An 8,965-nucleotide genomic window follows, 5' to 3' on the forward strand; every position below is an offset into this window, starting at 1 on the left:
CCAATGTCATAAAACAATATGTGTACTACTGTTTAATGAGAAACTATTTGTTCTGTAAACCTTCACCTGAAGTACAATAAAAAAAAAAAAGAAAACAGGAAAACAATAGAGATGTAGCTATACTTTTAATATACATCAATTGAGAAAATACACAATAGCAAGAAGCTCCATGAATTCAGAAAAGCTTTTAAAGAAATTTCTTTTGTTAATCACAACTTTATCGACTCTCCTCCTAAAATAGCACATATATGCTGTGGAATATATATATTTTTTCCTAAGACAATACCTAGTGCAATAAAACTCCGCAAATCTCAATGCCCTCTGCCCAGGCTCCTGAGTCAACAGAGTGGGACTCATGATCTAGTCTAGAAAAAAAAAAAGATAACTCTAGCTAGACTGGTCAGGAAAAAAAGAGAGAAGACACATTATTAATACCAGGAATGAGAGAGGTAACATAACTGCAGATTCTATTGGTATTAAAAGGATAAGGGAATATTATACACAGAATACACATATAAAATACATATACAAAGTAACAACTTTATGCCAATAAACTTTGACAACTTAGATGAAGTGGAAAGACACAAATTACCAAAGCTCACTGAAGAAGAAATAGATAACCTAAATATCCCTATATCTATTAAATTGGAATTGTAGTTTAAAATCCTCTCATAAGGAAAATTCCACACGCAGATGGCTTCCTTGGTGAAGAGGAGGAACTGGAACTCATACACTTCTGGTGGGAATGTAAAATTGTACAACCACTTTGGAATACAGTCACTTGGCTTTCAGGAGTCTGTTAATGACCTACCAACTCTAATCATTAGCTCTGAAACCTGAGAAGCAAGTTTCTCTGAACTCCCTAAATGATTTTGCATTCTAGCAATTCTTACATTCTGTTCATGATGGACATGTCATCTCTCCCCAACTAGATGGCAAATGTGATTATATGATTTGTTATTCTATGTCTAATTAACCTATTCATCTAGAGAAAAAGAAATCTCCATAACTCTTTAAAAAACTCTTTTCATGATACTTGAAATTTTCTGAGATAACCTATTCATTCATTCTCTAATCACTGAAAAAATTATTTAATTAATTCAGCTAGTCATACTTCTATCCCTTCATGTGATAGTTAACATTAACTTAAAAAAGCATTTTACTTTATCCATCTCTAAATGTGAAAAAAAGAAAAGCTAAGCTATAAAAGGATGAGTTTCAAAGTAGAGGTCCATGGATGATTATTAGAGGAGAAGGGAGAACTTCCAGTTTTGGGACTGGTATTAGTCTACAGGAGACAATTGTAAATTTTCAGGAATTTAACAGCTAGTTCATCCTACCGTCGTCTCTTGAAATTCACCATGGTGGAAGAATTCATGAAATTCAGCAAATACTACTAAACAGAGCTCTTCCTATGCCCTCAAAGCTAGTTGTTAAACTTTTATTACCAGCAAACCAACTGCTGTCCTAAGACTGGAAGTATAACAAAGAAACTCAAGGAGAATGATAAGTGTAGGGCAAAGTAAGATTTCTTTGGAAACTCATGGACAGAAGCCCATGGAAGAGCTCCTCTCCTGTCATCTCAGGGGTCCAGGTTATTCTGACCAGTTGGGGTGCGAGCTGTGTTGGCTTCCACTACCTGTCAATTACCTGGGTATGGAACACTTGTCACCTCTCCACCACCCAGGGATTCTTCCTTGCTTCAAAGAGGACATCACTTCTGCCTTAAAAGTCCAGTGTCCTAAGAAAAGTAAATGACCTTGACCATGCTGTGGTTATTACAAAATTTAGACCCATACTTTTGGTGATAAGGAATTCAATTATCACCCCAAGATATCTCAAGAACTCCCAAAGCAGTGTCTTAACCCAAATCACAGTTATCCAGCATCACATTCTTCTACAAGTTTCTCTCTTCAGGACTCAGATAGTCCCACTAGTCCAGAGAGAAGACCACTGCCACATCTCCAGATTTCACTGACTCCTGAAAGAACAATTTATACTTTCCAAATCCTCGTGCCTCCACGTGACCTTGGTAGATTTTTTTTTTTCCAAGTTGGGCATAGTAGGAGACAGGGTATAAGGATATGTTAGAATGTGTGGCCAAAATCTATAATGAAAAATGGAAACTATAAGAAATGTACTTGGCTCTTGTAGAGTTGGGAAAGGCAAGGCAAAATTACTTACCTTCATGAAATAATTAACAGCAAAACAAAACTAGTATATACTATCACTCACTAAATGCCATGCAGTGTCGACCAACCAACAGTTGCCATCGAGTTGGTTCCCGTCATGGTGATCACATCTTTCAGAGTAGAATTGTTAAACATTGAGATTATAGGGCTGAGGCATCAAGGGATGTCTTCAATACTGAGGTAGATTTGAGCTGTACTTCAAATGAAAGGGCAGACGTGTTTGGTTCCATGATGGAACAGCTTGTCTGAGTTACTTTCTCACTGTGAAACAACTTACAAAGCTAGGTACACTATACAAAACAACAATATTCAGGCACTAGGAAGCAATGCATGCCAGGCTGTAATCCTTGACAGAAGAGAAGCACATGTAATCCTGGCTTTCTCCTTGATGGCATTTCCCCAGCCACAGTGCAACGACATAGAACCCAAACAGAGAGCTGTGGTTTTGCTGGGTGGAAGGAAAAGATACCAGAGTTGGAGCTCCCAGAACAACTGGGATTTGAGGGGCAGGTACTAGAGAGAAAGGACTAGAGAAGGAACTCTAAAGGATGGTATGGAAATTCCTCTTGGGTTTTTGGCTGACTTTGGAATTGCACCTACACAGGGCCAGGCTTGGGAGAACAACTTCTGCAAGACTGAGTTGAACAGAGATTTTGGAGGTCACACAATGATGGTGAAAAAGTAGAGTTCCAGCCAGCTAGAGTGGAGAGACTGGGTGATTGGGTATTCAGTTGAGGCCCATGCACGTAGAATTTTATACTCAGTGAAGATATCCTTCAAAAACAAAGGCAGATAGACACCAATTTAGACTTGAAAGACCAATAAACACAAGAGCAATGGAAACTTCTCTCCCTGAAGAGATAACAGGTTTTGATAATTTTATGTATGCATCAGCCCTTTCAAAGCTTTAAAGAGCACAGTTATCATTTTACGAAGAGCATACAAGAAGAAAGATATGGGAAGATTATTCTGGGAGTCAAAAACAACCCTAATAAACTGAATCAGAACAGCACATTTAATAAAAGAATAATATAAACCAACATCCAAAAAAAATAGAATAATTCTACTTGATAGTTCATAATTCTGCATTCCATCCCAGGAATATAAGAATTAGTCCCAATTAAGAAACCTGTTTCTATAACTTAACACATTAACAGATAGTGAAAATGTGTTTTGCCATCTCAGTGGATGCCAAAAAAAAAGCATTTGATATTCAGCCATTATTTCTTATAAATCTCTGCAAATGAAGAGAAAAGATAGTTTTCTTAATTTGAAAAAAAACCCCAACATCTATAGAGATACATTCACTAGTGATGAAATACTGGGAAAATTTATTCTCTAATCATGAACAAGATAAGAATGCTCACAATCAATCATTGTTAACACTTAACTTTCTTTGTGAAGAGTTCAATGCAATATGAACACACACAAGCACGTGGAACATTCCTCCACATTGATTCCATCTACCTAACTGCCTGTGCTCTCCCCAAAGCTTTGAGAGCAACCAGTTAAACCACTGCCCTCACCACCAGTACAAGCTGCCCAGGCTCAAACTGAATTCCACTACCCCCAGGGCCTCCTATTCTTTAGCCGAAAGGTGTTTCCTAAAATATTTGTGCCCCAGGTAACCTGCTCTGAGGAGAGTCGAGCTGACTCTCTTTGGTCGGTGTCTTCATTATCTAGTGCTGCTATAACAGAAATACCGCAAGTGGATGGATGGCTTTAACAAACAGAAATTTATTCTTTCACAGTCTAGGAGGCTAGAAGTCCAAATTCAGGGCGCCAGCTCCAGGGGAAGGCTTTCTCTCTCTGTCGGCTCTGGGGAAGGTCCTTGTCATCAATCTTCCCCTGGTCTAGGAGCTTCTTAGCGCAGGGACCTTGGGTCTAAAGGACACGCTCCACTACTGGCTCTTCTTGCTTGGTGGTAGTGAGGTCTCTCTGTCTCTGCTTGCTTCTCTCTCCTTTTATCTCTTGTAAGATAAAAGATGATGCAGGCCATACCCCAGGGAATCTCCCTTTATACATGGGATCGGGGCTGTGGCTTGAGTAAGGGTGTTGCATCCCACCATAATCCTCTTTAACATAACCTAATCTTGCCTCATTAACCACAGGCAGAGATTAGGATTTACAACACATAGGAAAATTACATCAAATCACAAAATGGAGGACAACCACACAATACTGGGAATCATGGCCTAGCCAAGTTGACATGTTTTTGGTGGACACAATTCAATCCATGACAGTAACTATTCAAGTACTTTGTTGAATGAATATATAAACCCTGAGTCACTCAAGTAAGCTTCTGGGTTATTTGGGCCATCTGGAGTGCCCCTCTGGTTGGCATCTCAGCACTAGAATGGGTGCTGAAAATTGGTATTTTAGAAAGGAAATTAGAAATAAACAACTCACCTGTGAGATCACCTTTAGAAATGAAAGAGCCATTTTCTCCTCCTGGTATCAGGGGAAAGCAGACACCTAGAAGCCACACCTTTAAAATGAGGACAGAAAGTACGTGGGATCAAGCCTCCTCAATCCTCGCCCTAAAATCACTACCACCTCCACCTACACACATAGGAAACCAGGATGTGCAGCAGCCTCCCAAACTTGGCCTTCAGGTTCCTTCTTCTGGGCCCTACAAGGAGCTTGCAGGTGATACTGCAGAAGCTGGGATTTTTGGTAGATGGGGCCTCTCCCCTTGTGTCAAAGTGTGGGACTCTACCTCCCAGATCTGCCCAGTGGAACAGGGAGTAGACTCACCTTCTCGAAGAGGTGAGCTTCCACATGGCCAGCAAGCCCAGCACACACCTGAGCTTCCTTATGTAGAGCCCAGAGAATCACACCCAGAATCTTCTAATTTCCCAGTCAAAGCCAGTCACTGCCTGCACAACTCCCAGCTCTTCGGGTCTTGAGTATAGCAGGAGCTGGGAGCATTAGGGAATGCAGGATTGCCTGATCAAGGCTTAGGCTGAAAAGTTCCCAGTGTTCTTTATTCATGCCTACTGTGTACTCCAATCATGATTATATCATACACACCCAGGGGTGGATTATCCAATTTCACTACAGATTAATAAGTAAGCACAAATAAGCCCGTGCTTACTTTGCTTGCTGGGTCATTTGCCCCTGTCAGGGATTATAAATTTGAAAAGAGGCTTTGATTATGTAGGAAGGTGCTGTGGGGTTGGGAGAGGGACAGATGCCAGCCATATGTAGAAGCAGAATCTTCAGTGTAGTGAAAAAATGTGCAATTGTTCACTATAGAGATCTGGTAAGGAAGGTAAGCACTACTTACCTTTCCTATTGGATAATCCACCTCTGTACACACCCCAGAGGGGCTTGTGACACACTTCTCACTTGAGTCTTTGAGAGAAAAGGCCTCATCTGCTGCCTCTCACCCACATGATGCAGCAACAGGGAGGAGGAATGTCATGGATTGAAATGTGTCCCCAAAAAATATCTGTCAACTTGGCTGGGTCATAATTCCCAGTATTGTATAATTGTGTACCATTTTGTAATCTGATGTGATTTCCTCCTGTGTTGTAAATTCAGTCACTATAGTAAGATGGATTAGTGGCAGTTATACTGATGCGGTATACAAGATTGGATAGTGTCTTAAGCCAATCTCTTTTGAGATATAAAAGAAGCGAGCAGAGATAATGGGAACTTCATACCACCAAGAAAGCAGTGCCGGGAGCAGAGCACGTCGTTTGGACCTGAGGTTCCTGCACTGAGATGCTCCCAGGCCATGAGAAGCCTGATGCATCACAAGGACCTTCTACCAGAGCTGACAGAGAGACAGCCTTCTCCTGGAACTGTTGCCCTGAATTTGGACTTGTAGCCTACTGGAATGTGAGAGAATAAACTTTTCTTTGTTAAGGCCGTTCACTTGTGGTATTTCTGTTTAGCAGCACTAGATGACTAAGACAAGGAGAAACAGCTTGGTGCTTTAGGCAGGGAGATGGTGTAAAATAGCACCTCCTCTTTCCCATGGCCCATCAGTGACATGGGGGAGCCAACACGTGCTACTTGTCCTAGAGAAGTGTTGGGGTGGTGAGAGGGTGTGTGCTTACAGACCTCACAAAGATTGCTATGGGGCCTTGGGAAACTCACTTTCCCTCTTTGATGCTAATTTATTACAATGAGGGGAGGGAGTTGAAATTCTAGTCTTTTTTATTGAGCACTGTGATGGTTAGTGTTATGTGTCAACTTGGCTAAGCCGTGATTCTCAGTATTACATAATTATTCTCTATTTTGTGATCTAATGTAAGAGGTGTTTCCCTGGGGGTGTTGCCTGCATCCAATATATTTAGATGTTCTGGCAAAGCTCTCTTTCTTTCTTGTCCTTGCATCTAACTCGTCATCATCTGACCTCCGGTTCTTGGGATGTGAGCCAGCAGCCTGCCACCTGACCTGCAGATTTTGGGATTCGCCAGCTCCCACAGCCCCGTGAGCCAGGAGCCTACCACCTGACCTACCGATTTTGAGTTTGTCAGCCCCTGCAACCATGTGAGTCAGGAGAAGCCTCCAGCCTGACACCTGACCCACAGATTTGGGACTTGCTAGCCTCCACAACTGCATGAGCCATTTCCTTGAAATAAGTCTCTCTCTTTCTCTCTCTCTCTATATATATATATGCTTCACTGGTTTTGCTCCTCTAGAGAACTCAGCCTAAGACAAGCACCTATTGTATATTAGATAGGCCTTGTGCTAGGAGCTCTCATATTTTACATACAGAAGCCTGAGTGGTGAGAATGTTGTTCCTGTTTTAAAGGTGACAATTGTGAGAACCAGGTATAGGAAGTTACTGTCCAGAGAAAAAGCCAGCTTAGAAGTCTCCAACCCAACCGTAACATGGATAAGTAAGTGGGGGATAGTGATGTATTTATTTCTACATGGTTAATTTTTAATTAAAGGAGCCCTGGTATCACAGTGGTTAAGCACTCAGCTGCTAACCAAAAAGTTGGTAGTTGGAACCCAACAGCCACTCCATGGGAGAAAGATGTGGCAGTCTACTTCTGTAAAGATTACAGCCTTGGAAACCCTATGGGGCAGTTCTGCTCTGTCCTACAGAGTCGCTACTAGTTGGAATCTATTCGATGGCAATGGGAAGAGAAGGAGAATTTTTAATTACACGTCAAATAAATGAATGCATTGTCTTTATTGATAAAAAGTGAAATATTGACAATAAGGTGCCTTTGATTACCACCAATGTTGGTTATCTCTACAGAAATAAATATTGTAATAAGTAAAACCAAACTCATTACTGTGGAGTTGATTCTGACTCGTGGTGACCTCATGTATTACAGAATAGAACTGCTGCACAGGATTTTATTGGCTGTAATCTTAACAGAAGCAGATAACCAGGACTTTCTTCCATGACATCACTGTGGATTCAAACTGCCAACCTTTCCATTAGCAGTTGAGCACAAACCATTTTTTGCCACCCAGGGACCTTATGCAATAAGTAAAGTTAGTATGTATTCTTCCTGACTTTATTTCCATGTATTTGTATCTATTCATTCAGAATGAAACTATAGAAAATATCTAGGACAGTGACACTGGGATTATAGAAATTTCAATTATGTAAATTTGAAATGATGCCAAAGAATGGTAATATGAGTGCGAATGTCTCATGTTAGGTGCCAATTTCAAAATAATGCAAGCTGTCTACAATTTCCAAAATTTTAAGAAACCACATAACTACCAAGCAGTAAAGAGCACTGAATTGTGAACTGTGTTCAAACAATTGCCGCTTGGCTCTACCACTTTAGCAGATAATGATCTGTTTAAAATTGAAGTCCATAATTGTTAGTATCCTCTGAATTAACACACTGCTACTAATGCTTTAGAATATTTTGAATGATTTTGTAACTTGGGAAGTTATTTTAACATTCGTTGTTATTAAAATTTAAAATTTTTTAATTACTACACCACTATCAGCCAAATATTCATTAAATAGTAGTGCTAGTAGGGGGCTGAAAAAAAAATCACAACAACTAATTACTTTGAAGAGGAAATTAGATGTTTAATATGTTACAAAAAGCAAACACCATGATGCACTGTGAAGCTTAATTCAGTGGAGAACACTCTACACAACATCAGAACTAACACTGTGAAAATATAGGGCAGCATTAAAGCAGAAGCATTCCACAATGGATGTACATTTATGCTCCCTGAGAATGTATCCTTCCCGTTTTACATCTATTCCCGTGGGAATATCAGTTTGAATGATACAGGTTTTGAATTTTCCCAGGTCTTTACAGAAACAAAATCCTTGCCTAGACTGCTCTATTGTTATGTGTAATAGTGCTGTACTTGCTTTTTACATTTGTTTTAATCTATTAGGAGATATTATGATTTTTACAAAAAAATAGATTAATGCCTTATATTCTTGTGAAAGTACATTTTGTTTAAAAATATATTGTAAAATCTCCCTGTGTCAATTAGTATATCTCTGTGTCATACATTTAATGGTTACCTAATATCCCATCTTACAAATACAAGTTCTTTTATCTAATTTTTTTATATTTGATTTTATATAATTTATTGTCTCATCAGCATAAACTGTGAGAAATGTACCTATACATATAACTTTGGACAATAATTTCCTTAAGTCATTTTCCTAGAAATAGAATTGCTACATTAAAGTGCATGCTCCTTTTAAATTTTGGTACAGAGTGGCATCCAAATTGTTTTGTAATATTATATTCAAAACAGAAATTTATGAGAATGAACATTTACCCCAAACTTATGCCCACCCTGGTATCGTTTTTCTT

Source organism: Trichechus manatus, unplaced genomic scaffold (assembly GCF_000243295.1).
Source record: "Trichechus manatus latirostris isolate Lorelei unplaced genomic scaffold, TriManLat1.0 scaffold00008, whole genome shotgun sequence".
Taxonomy (NCBI): Eukaryota; Metazoa; Chordata; class Mammalia; order Sirenia; family Trichechidae; genus Trichechus; species Trichechus manatus.